Here is an 18,622-nt window from a genome sequence, read left to right as displayed (position 1 = left end):
TTTAAAGTATCATTATGAATTCTTAAGTTGAACAGGCCTTTTAAGCTATTGTGGTTATTATCCTTAATAATAGTCATTTTTAAAAAAATCTTTAAACATTGGGAGACTCTCCAAGCAGATCCTGAGTCCTTATAATACAACCCTAGAGATTTTGCTTTCTTGCTTATCTGCTACAGGAAGAGGCACCAAACTCATCTTGTACATTTTGTTTCTTAATCTATAACCAGTCATTTTTCTAATGAGCCCTGGTTCCTTTAAATAGTAAATAGCAGTTAGAGGCCACATTCTGTACCCTGAGCGTAGGGTTCACAGATTTGATGTGTATGAATTGTACCTGGGGTTTCTCTGTTTACTTTCACAGTAGTTCCCATTTTACACAGAATAAAATATTTTCCGTGATCCCTAGGCTTTGCATGGTCTGCATGCCTGTTTTCTCTCTTCCTTTACTATGCATGCTCCTATCCCTATGCCATTGCCACAGAAATGCCCTTTTCCCAGGTATGTGCATAGCTCAATCTCTCACTCTCTGCAAATCATTGATTAATTTCACCTTCTCATAGAAACCTATCCTGTTAACCTCATTTTAAATTTCAATAATGGGTCTGGGGATATAGGTCAGTGGTAGAGTGTGTGCTTAGCATGCTTGAGACTCCAGGTTCAATTCCTAGCACCAAAAAAAAACAAGGTTGCAGTAGTAACATTTCCCACTCCAATATTGCATGTTCTATTTTTTTTTATTTTAAAAAATATATTAAAATTATTTAAATTAAAAAAAAACTTTCCATTTCTAACATACTTTATAATGTCTTTATTCTGTAATGTTCTCCTCTTTCTAAAATTAAAACCCCACAGGACAGGGATCTTGTCTGTTTGGTGCACAGCTGTCTTCAGTGCCTAGGACAGCACATACACATATTCATGGTAGCTACCTGGTACGTATTTGTTCAATGAACAAGTGAATGCAAATCTTAGTATATTTCTGAATCATCACACACTTAACCTGTTAGTATGATTCAAACTCTAAAGGAACAGATCAAATTTTAAGCAAACAACATCTTTCAAAATATCCAGATATGTGAAAAAAGTCCAGGAATTTCAAAACTGTCCTGGCATTTCTATAGATGTGGTCAAACTATGAGCAATGGTGGTAATTCATTTTTGAAAAATAAATGTAGTATACAGACAGTATGACTTCCAGTTATTAACAATATGAATAATAGCACTAATAAAAATAGGCCAGATAACTTTAATCAATTATTTGTATATTAAAGTACAGTTTTAGGATTGTTACTAAATCTTACATCAGTGAGAGAAAGGCATAAATACACCAACCTCTGGGGTGATAAAAAGGTGTATTCGCTGGGTGAATCTTAATTTTGACTTCTGAATTTCATCAGTGATGAAGACTTTCAGCTTATATAACATTTCTTTTTAGGATTCTTCAATGTATGAATTTATAGTAGGATACACTAACAGTCCATAGCAGCTTCCCCTTTTTTTTTTTTTTTGTGGCAATTGGGGTTTTCAGGGATGCTTTACTACTGAGCTATATCCCCAGCCCTATTTATTTTTTTATTTTGAGACAGGGTCTTGCAAATTTACTGAGGCTGGCCTCAAACTTGCCAGTTCTCCTGCCTTAGCCTCCAGAGTAGCTGGGATTACAGGCATGAGTCACCACCCTCAGCTCTCATTTCTTTTATCTCTTTTCTGGAAAAGTTACATTATACCATCCTAGTGCTCACCCTAAATATACACATTGAATTTCATTCAATTAGACAAATATTTTATGGATGCCATTTATATTGTCCCAGGCACCGAGTTTACAGAGATTAAAGGACATAATCTCTGCTTCCAAAGAACTCACATTCTAGGTCTAAGAGATAAAATGATAATCCAGTACATCCATGCTATGGGTCATTCTGTAGAACTGGGAAGGGCCTCATTTTATTTTCTTTGTTGTTGTTGTTAGCACCTTCCGATAACACATCTGATCTTTATCATTACCTGGACAATTTTTTGGCACGCTCCTATTTTCCACCCTCCTCAATCTGCCTGGAGTTCACTAATTTTAACCCTTTTATATGCATCCTCAATACCCTTGGTTTATCACTGCTCCCGCTAGCCAGTTTATTCCTAATTTTGGATTAATCCAGTCATCTGATTTCTGCTCCCAGGCAGATAAACATTTCAGGAGAATAGTGAAGAAATATGTTGATTACCTGTTAAAACTAGTAGTTTTCCACCTCAGCTGGCACTTTAGCAGTGTTAGGCAAAGCCATAACTCATCCATGGTCAACTCCATTTTCTTTAAGTCCACAGTTTCTAATGAAAACCTTAATACTTCTACTAAACTCCTCATCTCATTCTCTTCTAAAGGTCACTGTTACCTTGAAAAGCTGTCATCAGACATTAACTCCTTTAATTTTCATGCTATGCAATGATGCAGTAAATTTGAAGGCAATTTTTAGCCCTACCACCCCAAGCAAATTACTTAGTTCTTTCTCAATCTTGGTTTCTCTCTGCTCATTTCACCTAGGCTGAAATAGGTTTTCTATCTAATAGGTTTTCTATCTAATTTCTATTCCAAATAGAATTCGACAACAGATTTTTCTCCCCGATTTTCCTTACCACAAAATAATTTCTGGATTTGAGCTAAATCTGGAATTGCCTGGTCATGGAATGCCACAGGGCTCAACTCTTGGGCCACCTTTTTTTTTTTTTTTCTATTTCTCCTTTGGTGATCTCATCTAATATTTTGGCTTTATGAGTTTGGTGATGCATGCCTGTAGTGCCAGCTACTTGGGAGGGGGAGGTGGGAACACTGCTTGAGCATATGAGTTTGAAACCAAACTAGGTAACATAGTAAGACCCCATCTAAATAAAAAAACCCAAACCAAACCAAATCAAACCAACCCCAAAACTTATGACTTTAAATATATCCTCCATCTGCTGACTTCTGTTTTTATTTCTCCAGCTCAGGCCTCTTCTCTGAACTCCAGACTTGTTTATCTAACTGCCTACTGAAAATCTGAATTTGGCTATCACCTGCCATTTCATGTTCAAAATCAAGCTCCTGATGGGCATGGTAGCTAATACCTGTAATCCCAATGACTCAGGAGGTGGAGGTAGGAGAATCATAAATTTGAGACCCAGCCTCAGCAATAAGGGAGATCCTTTTTCAAAATTAAAAAATACAAAAAGGGCTGGGGATGTAGCTCAGTGCTAGACAGCACCTGAGTTAAATCCCCAGTCCCATAAATCTATACAAAAGAATATCAAGCCCCTATAAGGGGATACTTTTGAGAGTAATGAATACAGTCATTATCTTGAGTCTCGTGATAATTCACAGATGTATTCCTATGGAAAAATTGATTAAATTGTACCCTTAAAAATATATAGTTTAATGCATATAAATTATGATAATAGTTAAGTCAAGTTTTCTGACATCATTAAAGTAATGCATTGTATTTATAAATATTAAATATATATTAAATATACATATTTTAAAATATATTTTTATTTTTAACACCCATGTAATAGGACATATTTATGTGGGTCCTGTGTGACATTTCAACACATGCATGCAATGTGTAATGATCACCTCACTTATCATTTCTGTGGGAAACATTAAAACCTACTAGCTACTCTGAAATATTCAATTGCCAACCATAGTTATCCCTTTGTGCTATGAACATTAGAAGTCATTCCTCCTACCCAAAAGCACCTCAGTATATATTAGCCATCCTTTTCCCATTGCCCCTCCTCCTCATCCTTCTCAAGTCTGGTATCCTCTATTCTATCCTCTACTAGAAGACAAGATTTTTAGCTTTCACATATAAGTGAGAACATGTGGCATTTCTTTCTGGGTCTCATTTATTTCACTTAATAACCTCTGGTTCTGTTATTACAAATGACAGGAATTCTTTACATAGCTGAACAGTGTTCCATTATGTATATGTGCCATATTTCCTTTATCCAATCACCCATCAATGGACATGTAGGATGATTCCATAGATTGGCTGTTGTGAACAGCACTGCAATAAACAAGCAAGTGCAGACTGTCTTTTTAACAGGCTGCTTTCGATTCCTTTGTATGTATGCCCAGAAGTGGGATTACTGGATCATGTGGGAGTTCTATTTCTAGTTTTTGAAGAACCTCCATACCTTTCTTCCATAATGGATACACAGTCCCATCAATAGTGTCTGAGAGTTCCTCTTCCTCCCCATCCTTGCCAGCATTTCCTGTTTATTTTTGATAACAGCCATTCTAATTTGGGTGAGATGGCATTTCATTGTTTTGGTCTGCATTTCCCCAGTAACTAGTGATGTTGAACATTTTTTCACATACTTGGTGGCTGGCTATATATCTTTTTTTGAGTTCAGCTCATTTACCCACTTTACAAATTGGATTACTTGATTTTTTTTGCTGTTGTGTTGATGGAGTTCCTTACATATGCTGGATATTTAACCCCTTGTCGGATGAATAGTTGGCAAATATTTTCTCCTCTATAGCTTGTCTTTTCATCATGAACAAACAAGAACAGAGGTGAAGACATTATAATGCCTGACTCAAAAGCAGGTATTTCAAAGCCATTTTGATGTTAGTTGCTTGTCATGTAATAACCTTTCTTGAGGTAAATTCCTACTATATCTAATTTTTTAAAATCATGGGATGTTGAATGTTATCAAACGGCTTTTCTGCACCTATTCAGATCTATGATTTTTTTTTTTAATTTTACATACTTTTAGTTCTTGATGGACCTTTTATTCATTTATATTTGGTGCCGAGAATCAAACCCAGTGCCTCACACGCATTAGGTGAGTGTTCTACCACTGAGCCACAACCCCAGCCCGAGATCGTTTTTGTTCTTCAAATTTGTTGATGTGATGTTTATTGATTTACGTATGTTGAACCACCACGCTTTTATCCCTAGAATATTCCCATCTGATCATGGTGTACATTTATTTGTAGGGTACTCCGTATGTTCAGAGAAACTTCTATAGTAATTTACTACAGAAATAATCTCTGAAAATGTACTTAGTACATCATTATTAAATGAATTTTATATCTATTCTGAAGTGCTTTTCCCCTATTCCATTGCATTTATTTGTCAGGAATTGAACTCAGGGGTACTTAACCACCAAGCCACATTCTCAGATCTTATGTTTTTGTTTTGTGGTACTGGGGATTGAACCCAGGGTGCTTAACCACTGACCCACACCCTAAGCGCTTTTTATATTTTATTTATAGACATTTTAGCATTTATTTTGCTAAGTTGCTGAGGTTGGTTTTGAGATCCTCCTGCCTCAGCTCCCAAGTTGCTGGGATTATGAATGTGCCACCATGTCTGGTTCCATTGCTTTTTTGAAGAGACCTAGAATCAATTAAATTGTCATAGTTAACAAGTTCTCAAATAGGTTGATTATATTGTACTTGATTGGTATTTTATCAGATTAAGTACTTATTTTCTGTTATAACTGACAGACTCAGCTACATGGCATTCTGGGACCTCAAACAGTAGATTAGTGATGAAGGGAGGAGGTGAAGACAAGACCTAGTATAATATCCAAGGATCATGATTCTCATTGGAAAGGAATCTTTCCCCTATCCAAGATGGCTCTTAAAATTTCCAAAACTTAATGACAGAATTGAATGAAAATTGATCTCAGTATGTATTCAAATACGTAGGACAAGTGAGGTAGAGCAAAATTATAAGTAGTGACAATATTCAGTCTGACAGTTTTAAGTACTGCACTGGAAGTACTGTTCAGATCTAGAATGAAGTTTTTGGGAGGAAAGATGAGAAGGGTCCAACCTCCCTTCCTGGGTGGAGGGACTGGTGAAAAATAAGCAGGCTACCTTTGTAGGCTAAGGTTCAAATAAAAGCTCTAATCATAACTGGGGAACTGGTGAAAAAGTCACACAAACAATCAAAAAGGTCTTTCATATACACTGGGCAAGCATAACAAGAAGTGTGTTATTCAGTTCAGAGGACACTTGATTGGGAATCTAAACAGAGAGGATATTGGATTTCCGGAAACAACTAATTTTAGAAAGCACCAAATGGTAGGCTTGAGCCTACTATATTTTAAGATTCTAGAAGCCTGGTGGAAGGCAAAGGGATTCCTATTGGCTAGTTACTAAAGTCAGACATGTAAATTCTGCTTTCAACTACTAAACCCAGTCTGAAGCAAGCATTTGAGTCCATTGTAGTCAAGTTCCTTTAGGCCTTTAAGGGCTCTAAAGAATTTTCTAGGTTGTAGATGTTCTGGAAGGTGAATTTCTTTTCAAGCTAATAGTTTAAGTATTGGTCATTTTAATAACCAAAGGTATTACCTAGTTGTATTTGTAAATTAGAAGGCCAGTAACAGTCTTTCACACTTGAGAAAAATGCCACCAGTTGTATATTAAAATGTTTGAATAAGTTTAATGGAAACTAATGTTAATTATAAAATGTTAAGCTTTCAAGTGTAGTTCCACTAAAATGATCTTTTATTTTACTCACTTATTCAGGCAAAAATTCTACAGTCAATGAAAGAGAAATACATGAAGTATTTCTCTGATCATGTCTTCCTACTGAATAATGTCAAGTTTTAGAGAATCAAAAGTGATTACAAGAATAGCCTTACAAAAATTGTTAAATCCCTGCTTAAAAGCTTTAGTGAGGATACTTAACATTTCAGCCTCATCTTCCACCTTTCCACCTATTTTTTTCCCACATCTATCCAACCTATTGGTGACCAAATCCTTCAAATTTGTCACTCTTTTGTTCTTGACCATATTATCCTTTCTCAGTGTTCTTATGCCTAATTGTATCTTCCCTACATTGAGTTGGTCTTAACTCAAATTTACTTGCTTAACCCTCTGATAGAAATATTTCTCTTGTGCTTTGTATCTCTGTATAGGTTGCCCTCGATTTTTCTTGGCCTCTTATATCATTTTTGACATGAATAGAAGTGTTTATCTCTTGCCTCTTTGGCAGAGACTAGTCCACTATAATGCACACAGAGAATGCTCAGTACTAATTTGGATCATATCAACTAAGAAAATGTGACATATTAAAAGGTCCACTGGAAGGCAATGGAATAAAAACAGAAGGAACAGAAGAAAGAGGTCAGAGGGCTGCAAAACAAACTATTTCATAACTCTGCCTTGTTTTTAAGTGTTTGCCAGCTTTGACAAAAGGGTAGTGGCATTTTCCCTCAAGGTTTTGTGTCTTAAAGTCATTTATCACTTACTGTACAATATTAAGTTCTGGTTCTGTCTTAGGTACATCAGACAGAATCAATTGTATCAATGCATGAAATGGATCTTTGCCCTTAAATTCTAAAATTTAGCACTTTAGATTCTAGGAGTTGGGAGAAAGATAATGACAAATTGAGCATGTTAGTTTCAAGCAGAGCAGGGTAGAGAAACAAGAATGCAGTCTCCTGAGACAGGAGGATCAAGAGTTTAAAACCAGTTTCAGCAATGGGAAGTGCTAAGCAACTCAGTGAGACCCTGTCTCTAAATAAACAACAAAATAGGGATGGGGATGTGACTCAGTGGTCAAGTGTCCGAGTTCAATCCCCAGTACCAAGGGGGGGGAAAAAAAAAAAGGGCAGCACGGTCTCATACATTGTCTTGGCCCCTCAGCTTTCCTTAGTCTATTGGTAGTATCAATATCCTCTATTATAGCTGGCTGTGGTGGCACACTCCTGTAATCCCAACAGCTCAGAGACTGAGGCGGGAGGATTATCAGTTCAAAGACAGCACAAAGCCCTAAGCAACTCAGTGAGACCCCATCTCTAAACAAAATATAAAAAAAGGGCTGGGGATGTGTCTCAGTAATTAAGTGCCCCTGGGTTTAATCCCCAGTACCACCCAAGAAAAAAAGATCCTTTATTACATATAATTCATTATGGCAAACTATATTTTCTCTCCTAGAGTTCATGAAGCCTTAAGGTCTCTGCAATAACAGCCCCTATTCTCAGACTTGGGAATTCAGCCATTTATCTGGCTGGTTCCCTCAAATTCATGTCTGTTTGGACACCTCAAGTTTCCTATGAATAACCAATGCAGGGCCCATAACCTCATAATAATTCCCAGAAAAAAAATAGCTAAGATTCTTTCTTGGAATTACACTTAATCCCAAGCACCTATGATTCTTCAGTAAGATACCTAAAATCATTTTCTATGTGGTGGCATTAAACCATTTACTTTAATGCAAACACAGAAGCTACACACTTACTTGCTTAGCATGCATGAAACCCTGGGTTCAATCACTAGAACCAAAACAAAATGCAGAAAGATCTCAAAATAAACAGTCTCTAAATGCATCTCAAAGAACTAGAAAAATAAGAAAAAAACATTTCAAAATTAGAAGGAAAGCTATAAGAGAATAAACACTTCTAAGTAGAAAAAATAAAATGAGATAGTTGTTCAAAAGGGTAAACAAATTATAAAAATAGACAATTAGCCAGACCAAAACAAAAACAAATAACATCCAGAAAAGGCATTCAATAGAATTAACATCTCATCACATAAAACCCCGAATAAAATAGGTATAGAAGGAAAGTACCGCAACATAAAAAAAGGTCTAATAAAGGTCATATATAAGCCAACAGCTAACATACTGAATGGGGGAAAGAGAAAAGCTTTTGTTCTAAAATTTGAACAGAAAAGATATCAAATTTTCACTACTTTTATTCAAAAGTACCAAAGTCCCCAAGGAGCTAAAAACATCATGAACAAACAAGAACAGAGCTGAAGACATTATAATGCCTGACTCAAAAGCAGGTATTACAAAGCCATCGTCACCTAAACACCTAAACAACACGGTACTGGCATGAAAATAGACACACGGACCACTGGGACAGAAGGGAGAACTCAGAAATGACCCCACACATTCATAGCCATTCAACAAAAATGGCAAGATCATACATTGTCGGGAGGATAAAGTCTACTCAATAAATGGTGCCAAGAAAACGATATCCACAGGCAGCAGAAACTAGACTCCTGTCTCTCACCAGTTACCAAAGTTGATGCAAAATGAATCAAAGACCTGAAACTCTGAAACTCCTAGAAGCACACCAGGGAAACACATCAGGTCATTGGGTCAAGATTTTATGGGCAAAGCACAAATAGAGAAAAGGGATCACACATCTAACTAAAAAAGTTTCTGCGTGGCAATGGAGACAAGTGTGAAAAGACAAGCTACAGAGGAGAAAATATTTGCCAACTATTCATCCGACAAAGGGTTAAATATTCAGCATATGTAAGGAACTCCAACCACACAACAGCAAAAAAAAAATCAAATAATCCAATTTGTAAGGTGGGTAAATGAGCTGGGGTAAATGAGCTGAACTCAAAAAAAGATATACAGCCAGCCACCAAGTATGTGAAAAAATGCTCAACATCACTAGTTACTGGGGAAATGCAGACCAAAACAATGAAATGCCATCTCACCCAAATTAGAATGGCTGTTATCAAAAATAAACAGGAAATGCTGGCAAGGATGGGGAGGAAGAGGAACTCTCAGACACTATTGATGGGACTGTGTATCCATTATGGAAGAAAAGTATGGAGGTTCTTCAAAAACTAGAAATAGAACTCCCACATGATCCAGTAATCCCACTTCTGGGCATACATACAAAGGAATCGAAAGCAGCCTATTAAAAAGACAATCTGCACTTGCTTGTTTATTGCAGTGCTGTTCACAACAGCCAATCTATGGAATCATCCTACATGTCCATTGATGGGTGATTGGATAAAGGAAATATGGCACATATACACAATGGAACACTGTTTAGCTGTGAAAAGAATGAATTTCTATCACTTGTGACAACATGAAACTAGGTAAGTATGTTAAGTGAAATAAGTCAATTAGAGACAAGTTTGCTATTAACCCATAAGGAATCCGAAAACTTTGTATCACAGAATAGAATGATAGGTACCAGTGGTTAAGGAGAATAGGGTGGCTGGACAGGATTGGGAAAGGCTGATCACCAAGTACTAGACAGTAATCATCAGGTACTGTTCTTTCTGATGTGGTCTGGCCATTTTGTCCTACTTTCTCAGGGATGGAAACATATAAGAACTTATAGTACACAATTCCAAAAACAGTATCAATATATGTGAGCTCTTGGTTAAGATTTCCAACAAGCTAGTGTCAATTTCATTGAAACTGTTGCAGAATTCAAAACTTGGGACTCAAATAGGTTAACAAAAACTTTATTATTATTTTCTCCCTTCATTTTCAACATCCTATTTACATTTCTCTCCTATTACATTATGACTAAATATTCCATGACTCGGCTACTAACCACTTTTTATCAATAACCAGACATCTATCTCTATAAAAACATTACTAAATTCATACATAAGCCAGTGTAACTTTTACTGTCTTAATTACAACTATGTATCTTAAATTCAAAAGAGGATTAATGACAAAACATTCATGAATAATTTGATTACAAAGTTAATTATGCAAAAGTCAAGAATTTTGTTTAAAATCCATTCATGGTTTAGCTAATAATAGCTATAAATTTAAAAAATATATTCCCAAACTGTATGTTTTCTCTTCACGTCTGCTTTTCCTGGATGTTTTGATAACAGAAAAAGGAAACTTTGCAGAACTATTCCTAGAAAGGAAAAACATGAAAATTACAAGACTATCAACATTACAACTTATTTTATAATATTAAAAACTTTGTCCTCAATGGTTTATCTCAGAAGCCAGATCCGTAATTAAGTTTTTTTCAACAGCAATTCAGGTTCGGGATAGGATCATCATAGATAAGACCAAGGACACAATATTAGTTGTGAAAGAAAAAAATCCCCACTTACAGAAATTGTTCTATCCCATGAACTTTACAGCAAACTGGTCCTTCTGAATGGGCACACAGCCACAATCACTGTTGGCAGAAAAACATACATATCTAATTTAATGTGAATGGAACAAAAATTTATCACATTTCCTCTACAGGTATTGGTCTTATCTCAGAAGCCGAATCCGTACATGCTTTTCTTCAGGTAATCAGCTTCGGGATACGTTTCATCACTCATTAGACCAATCAAACATTACACATATATACATTATCTATAGATGTACCTTTGTGTATCAGTGATATTTACTGTAATCAAAAGTTAAATGGCTCTAATACATTAGAAATATGTATAACATTTATTACCCAACTTACTTCAAACTGAAGTGACTACAGCCAGTGATGATTCATCACTTCATTAGTATTCATCAACATCCAGGTCACTGTTCAATGACCAAAAAATTCCACTTGTTCTACATATGGATTGAACGTATGCTCAATTATAAAATACTAGGTCCCAATACATACCAGGTGTGACTGTCAGGTTTTAAGCAAGTAATTCTCTGTTAATTCTGTGGGATGTTTTGGGATTTCCTTGTGCATCTGACCAAAAAAAAAAAAAAAAAAAAAATTTAAAATGATTACGCACCATTATCTATTACGTAAATCAAAAACTAACCTGGGTTTGAAAAATAAGCTCAGTAACCCTTACCTTAGCAGCTCCGATGTACCACCGAAAGCCAGCGCCATTACTGCGGGGGATCGATGCTTGCAATCAAACATTCTGAATGTCATGTTTTAATTTCTTTCTGTACTAATCCTCTCCCACTCATTAATTAGTACTGGAAACAGCGCCGCCCAGGCTCAAAACAGCCCCTAGAGTTCTATACAGATTCGGGGTTGCCCATGTTGAAATAATCTGGCGAAAGTAGAAAGGCATTAGCCCTGTTAATAAGTGCCCCTTATTCTTAAACTAACTTCATCATCCCTTACACACGTGCACAGTAACCACACAAATGTACTTTGTACCTTTTGTAAATCCTCAGGTGATTTTTCCCGCCGACGCTTAGGCTCAGGGCAGCCGGTGGCCCCATGCCAGAAATAGGGCCGCGCGTGGCGCCCTAGGCCTATAAGCAGGCGCCTCACGCCTAAACTCCAAGCATGTCGTCCCCCAGAGTCTACTCAGGGCACGTGGCGGCCGGGCGGCGCGTTCCGCACGTGCGAGCTTCCAAAAACTAGCATTCTAGGATCAAAGCTCCAAGAAGGCTTCGTAGTACGCAGGCCCCAACCTCACCGTGCGCCCGGGTACTGGCCTGTAACACGACTACTCCGCCAGCTCCACGCAAAAGAAGGAAGCGGTTGGCGCGCGACTCTTTATATAATCTCTCCCGAGTCAGACCGAGGCCGCCCCTCCCTCTCGCACTTATTGGATGGGGGAGAAAATGGGGGCGTGGCCTCTTCCGGAGGCGATTGAACGGGAGCGCGCGCGGCGGCTCTTTTCTTCCGGGGGCCGTTCCGGGGCGTGGTGCCCGCACCGCCCACCGCCGCGTGCCCGTTCATTCTCTGGCGCGCACCCGTAGACAAGCTGCTATCTGCCGCTTCCGAGTCTGGCGGGCGAACCGGCCCTACGTGGCGCGGGAGTGGCGCCAGAATTCAAACTAACTGCCGCAGTTGGAGGCGAGGCCGTCGCCTGCCGCGCGCCAAGTTCGCCCTGTACAGACTGGGGCCCGGAGTGAACTTCAGTTTTATAGCGCAGGTCGGCCTCAGTTTAGCACAAACCAGAGAATCCGAGCTGGCTAGGGGGCGCCGTCCGAAAGCTGGCACCCAGTGGCTGTCGCTGAAGGAGCTGGCGGGCACTGGCCTCCACACTTCCAGAAAGGGGAATTGGCGGGCAGAAATGCTTGGGCAAAAACGCTGAAAGCGCCGCGTTTGTCCTCCCATCCACAGCGAGAGCCGCGCCTTTCCCGAGGGCCGCTCAGCCGCGCGGCACGCGACACAGCTGAGTTGCAGCGAGGGCTGAGCGCCCACCCTCAACTGGGTTCATCCCACTCTGCCTTGCCTCTGCCAGGCGCTGCTGTTACACTCTAACCAGTCCATTGAAGGCTTGCTGAGACAGCAAACTTCAGCTTAAATACTCCATTTCATAGAGGAAACTGAGCTCGAAAGCAGTTGATTTGTCCAAGGTCACACGACTAAAATGCTTTGCTATTTTTTAATTTCTTGTACTAAATTAGTCATATCTAGTTCAGGAGAAAGTATTCCTGAATACTTCACACAAAAGACAAGAAAGTTCTAAAGCAATGCTTTCAATAATTAGCATGTATGAGTGAATGTGTGTGTGTGCGTATACAACATTTGAACATTTCAACTTTCGAGGCAGGAGGATTCCCTGAGCCCTGGAGTTCCAGAGCCGGTTGGGAGCATGGGGCATGAGGCTCTGAATTGGATCCCTAGCACTACAAAAACAAAAAACACAAACAACACCCTAGGAAGATTCAGGTCTTGACTTCTTTATTTCATAGTATTCCTTACTGATTAAAACTGCGTGTGTGTGTGTGTGTGTGTGTGTGTGTGTGTGTGTGTTTATGGCCCGTTTCCTCTCCTAGAATGTGTGAGGAACATGTCTGGTTTGTGCACTGCAGTTCAGTGTTCTGGTTTAGAACAGTGACCAGTGTGAAATTAGTATATTTGGTGACTTTTCAGAAAACTAGAATGAAAGTCAAACTTCAGATTAAAAGGTAACAGTGATGCCTGGCCCCGATGGTGCACATCTGTGATCCCAGCGATTTGGGAGGTGCACACCTGTAATCCCAGCGGTTTGGGAGGCTGAGGCTAGAGGATCCGGAGTTCAAAGCCAGACTTAGCAAAGATGGGACGCTAAGCAATTCGGTGAGACCCTGTCTGTAAATAAAATACAGAATAGGGTTGGGGATGTGATTCAGTGGTCAAGTGCCCTTGAATTCAATTCCAGGTACCAAAAAGAAAAAAAGTAATAAGTGATAAGCAAATTTCCCTAACTGGAACCTAAATGATGAATATTTATTTGGTTGGGCTTTATTTTATTTTTGCATATTGTTTGTAATGTACAACATAAGTATTGCTCATAGTTTTTTTCTTTTTAACTAAAACAAAAGCAGCACAAAAAATATAAAAAGCCAAGTAAGATCTCCTTTCATATCCATGGGAATCTTTTTCCCTGTTCTATTTACCAGTAGTAATCACAATACATAAATATATGTACATATTTTTTCACATACAGGGGGATCTATATACTCTTCTGCAACTTTCTTTTCCTTCTCATAAATATCACACATACCTTTCCATGTCAGTACATGTAGATTACCTTATTCTTTTTTATAACCTGTATAACATTTAGTTGGAATATCATAATTTATTTCATTAATTCCAGTTTTTCAATATTTCAAATAGCACACAGATGAATTATAGATATATAGAACTTGTGACAACATACCTGCAAGATTAGTTAGTAGGAGTCAAAGGTTAAGTGTACTTAAATTTGTGATGCTTGCTTAATTATCTTTATTTCTACAAGAAGGTTATATGTTCAGATTATATTTTAAAGTGTATTTTGTGAATTAAAAACACAGGCATAACTATAATGAATGGTGATTATAATAGAATTGATATTGGGAATCAATATTATCTTTCAGTCACTTCTGTGTTGAAGCCTGTCACCAACATTTGGTCAAAAGATGTGTAAAACAATGATTCCCTACCCTAATTTACCAGTGTAAACCTCATAAACCTAAAAAATTATGAGCTTTTGGGGTTTCAATCAAAGAAGAATCTTCCTGAGACTCAAGAATTAACATTTTTTTTTTCCTGTATTGGGGATTGAACCTAGGGGTGTCTTACCATTGAGCTACATTCCCAGCCCTTTTAATTTTTTATTTTGAGAGTTTTACTGTATTCCTGAGACTGTGTTTGAACTTGTGATCCTCCTTCCTCCTGTATCCTGATTAGCTGTATGATTAGGTGTATGATACCACCTCCACCCATATATCAACATTTTAAACAAGCATGGGGGCTAAAGTTGTCCACTAGAAATATAACATGAATCACAAATGCAAGTTGCATATGTATTTTTAATTGTGCTAGTAGCCATATTTTTATAAAGTAAAAGAATCAGATGAAATTACCTCTCCTAATATATTTCTTTTTTTAAAAAACCTTTATTTCATTTATTTTTTATGTGGTGCTGAGAATCAAATCCAGTGCCTCACATGCGCAAGGCAAGTGCTCCACCACTGAGCCAGAGCCCTAGCCTATGAATATATTTTGTTTACCCCAATATAAACAAAATATTTTCATTTCAACATAAACAATGTTAAAGTCACTGAGATTTTTTCACTTTAATTTTGTACAGTTTTTGAAATCTGGTGTATATCTTACACCTAAAACACATTTCAATTTGAACTATCTACATTTCAAATACTTAATTACAGTGGCTATTATATTAGACAGCATTGATGTAGTATGAAGCATACAGAAGTTTGGGAACCACTGCTTCTGGTGAGATACCGCATACATAACATTTTCTAGTCTTAAAAAAAATTCTATATTATTTTTGACTCACAACTAATAAACTTTAACAGACAATGCAAAATGAAATTAATCCAGAGCTTGATTATTGAAAATGCCCTTCAGTGAACACGGGCAATGCCTGTGATGTCAATACACAACTCTTTCAAGATGTTTATCACATCAAGAAACAAAAAGATGAATCCAGGGATGTAGCCATCAGTCACTGCCCCCATACTTAAAATATTCAAACAAATTGCTACCAAATATTTTAAATGATTTAATAAAGACCATATAAATCAGTAATGAAGTCAAGTGTCCTTGAAGAATTCATGATACTGAAAATAAAATCTAATTTCCTTTAACAAACTTCCAGATGAGATCATCGTTTTGGGGCTGGAATTGTGGCTCAGTCATAGAGCACTTGCCTGGCATGTGTGAGGCCCTGGGTTCAATACTCAGCACTACATATAAATAAAATAAGAGATCCATTGACAACTAAAAAAAAATTTTTTTAAAGTCTAAAAAAAATCATCATTTTGATCAATTTTTTAAAAGAAATATTCATTGAGTCCTTGGTGCTGCATTGTGCTTCAGACAAAGCTAATATCAATATAGAAAACCCCTTGATGTTCTCAGATGTGTTTATAGTTCAGTAAGAAGTGTTTGTCCAACTTTGACAGTTTAGAAATTAGTGCAATCATTTAGATGAGATATTGTGAAAGGCACCACTATTAGCCATGGAAATGGAAGCAGGGGAAAAGAACAACATATGGTAAGAACTTGTTAAATGATGTTAGATTCTAACATGTATTAAATCATGTAATCTTCAGAAAATTTTTGGTATGTATTTTTTTATTTTTACAGATTGCATTTTGATTCATTGTACACAAATGGGGTACAACTTTTTCATTTCTCTGGTTGTATACAGTGTAGTCACACCATTTGTGTAATCATACAAGTACACAGGGTATTGATGTTTGTTTCATTCCACCATCTTTCCTTCCCCCATCCCCTCCCTTCCCTCATTTCCCTCTACACAATATATCCTTCCTCTATTCTTCCCTTATCCTGCCCCCACCCCATTATGTATCAGCATCCACTTATCAGAGAAAACATTCCACCTTTGGTTTTGGGGGGTTGGCTTATTTCAGTTAGCATGATATTCTCCAACTCCATCCATTTACTTGCAAATGCCATAATTTTATCCTTCCTTATGGCTGAGTAATATTCCATTGTGTATATATACCATAGTTTCTTTATCCATTCATCTATTGAAGGGCATCTAGGTTGGTTCCACAATCTAGCTATTTTGAATTAAGCTGCTATAAATATTGATGTGGCTGCATCACTCTAGTATGCTGACTTTTAAGTCTTTTGGGTATAAACCAAGGAGTGAGATAACTGGGTCAAAGGTGGATCCGTTCCAAGTTTCTGAGGAATCTCCATACTGCTTTCTAGAGTGGCTGCACAAATTTGCAATTCCACCAGCAATGTATGAGTGTGCCTTTTTTCCCACATCCTCACCAACACCTATTATTGCTTGTATTCTTGATAACAGCCATTCTAATTGGAGTGATATGATATCTTAGGGTAGTTTTGATTTACCTTTCTCTAATTACTAGAGATGTTGAAAATTTTTCCATATATTTGTTGATTTCTTCTATATCTTCTTCTGTGAAGTGTCTGCTCAGTTCTTTAGTCCATTTATTGATTGGGTTCTTTGTATTTTTGGTATAAAGTTTTATACATTCTTTATAAATTTTGGAGATTAGTGCTCTATCTGAAGTATGTGTGGAAAGACTTTATTCCACTTTGTAGGCTCTCTCTTCACATTATTGATTGTTTCCTTTGCTGAGAAAAAGCTTTTTAGTTTTAATCCATCCCATTTATTGATTCTTGCTTTCATTTCTTGTGCTTTGGGAGTCTTGTTAAGGAAGTTAGTTCCTAAGCCAACATGATTTGGGCCTACTTTTTCTTCTGTTTGGTACAGGGTCTCTGTTCTAGTGCCTAAGTCTTTGATTCATTTTGAGTTGAGTTTTGTACAGGGTGAGAGATAGGGGTTTAATTTTATTTTGCTGCATATGGATTTCCAGTTTTCCCAGCACCATTTATTGAAGAGGTTATCTTTTCCCCATTATATGTTTTTGGCACCTTTGTCTAGTATGAGGTTAACTGTATTTATGTGGGTTTGTCTCTGTGTTTTCTATTCTGTACCATTGGTCTACCTGCCTATTTTGGTGCCAATATCATGCCATTTTTGTTACTGTTGCTCTGTAGTGTAGTTCAAGGTCTTGTATTGTGATACCTCCTGCTTCACTCTTCCTGCTCAGGATTGCTTTGGATATTCTGGGTCTCTTTTTCTTCCAAATGAATTTCATGATTGCTTTTTCTATTTCTGTGAGGTATGTCACTGGGATTTTAATTGAAATTGCATTGAATCTGTATAGCACTTTTGGTAGTATGGCCATTTTGACAATATTAATCCTGCCTATCCAAGAACATGGGAGATCTTTCCATCTTCAAAGGTTTTCTTTAATTTCTTTCTTTAGTGTTCTGTAGTTTTTATTGTAGAGGTCTTTCACCTCTTTTGTTAGAATGATTCCCCAGTATTTTATTTTTTTTGAGGTTATTATGAGTGGAGTAGTTTTTCTAATTTCTCTTTCAGAGGATTCATTACTTATGAATAGAAATGCATTAGATTTATGAATGTTGGTTTTTAAACTTATGTGTTAAATAATCTTCCATCACTGTAACAATTTATTATTATTATTATTATTATTATTAGCAGTAGGGTAGATTGAATTCAGGCGTACTCTACCACAGAGATATGTCCCCAGTCTTTTTGTTTTTTATTTTAGTTTATTTATTTTTTTGGTACTGGAGATTGAACCCAGGGATGCTTTACCAAATGAGCTACATCCTCAACTCCCTTTTTTATTTCTATTTTTTATTTTAAGACAGAGTCTCATTAAGTTGTTTATGGCTGTGCTAAGTTGCTGAGGCTGACCTCAAACTTGTGATCGTCCTGCCTCAGCCTCCCAAGTTGCTGAGATTACAGACATGTTGCCACCCTACCTGGTTTTTTATTTTCTTTTTGTAAATTTGTGCTTTATAATTATTATAATAATAGGATTCATTGCTATATATTCTGTAACAAAATACTTTAGATAATCAACTTATAAAAACAAAAGTTTCTCTCACTGTGCATGAAACTAAACTCAAAATGGATTAAGGACCTTGGAATCATACCAGAGACCCTGCAGATTATAGA

The 18,622-nt window shown here is 37.2% G+C and overlaps 1 long non-coding RNA gene across 1 annotated transcript; it reads right to left on the bottom strand.

Moving 5' to 3' along the window:
- Positions 1–9,336: 9,336 nt before the first annotated feature.
- LOC306665143 lies at positions 9,337–12,123 on the bottom strand. Its single transcript, XR_013764930.1, has 3 exons — positions 11,836–12,123; positions 11,182–11,725; positions 9,337–10,896 (listed from the first exon to the last, which is right to left on the bottom strand). It is a non-coding gene; the product is annotated as an uncharacterized lncRNA (long non-coding RNA).
- Positions 12,124–18,622: the final 6,499 nt, after the last annotated feature.

Source organism: Sciurus vulgaris (genome assembly GCF_902686455.1).
Source record: "Sciurus vulgaris genome assembly, chromosome: 7".
Taxonomy (NCBI): domain Eukaryota; kingdom Metazoa; phylum Chordata; class Mammalia; order Rodentia; family Sciuridae; genus Sciurus; species Sciurus vulgaris.
Note: the sequence above shows the minus strand (reverse complement) of the source record. Positions and strands in the feature narration are given on the sequence as shown.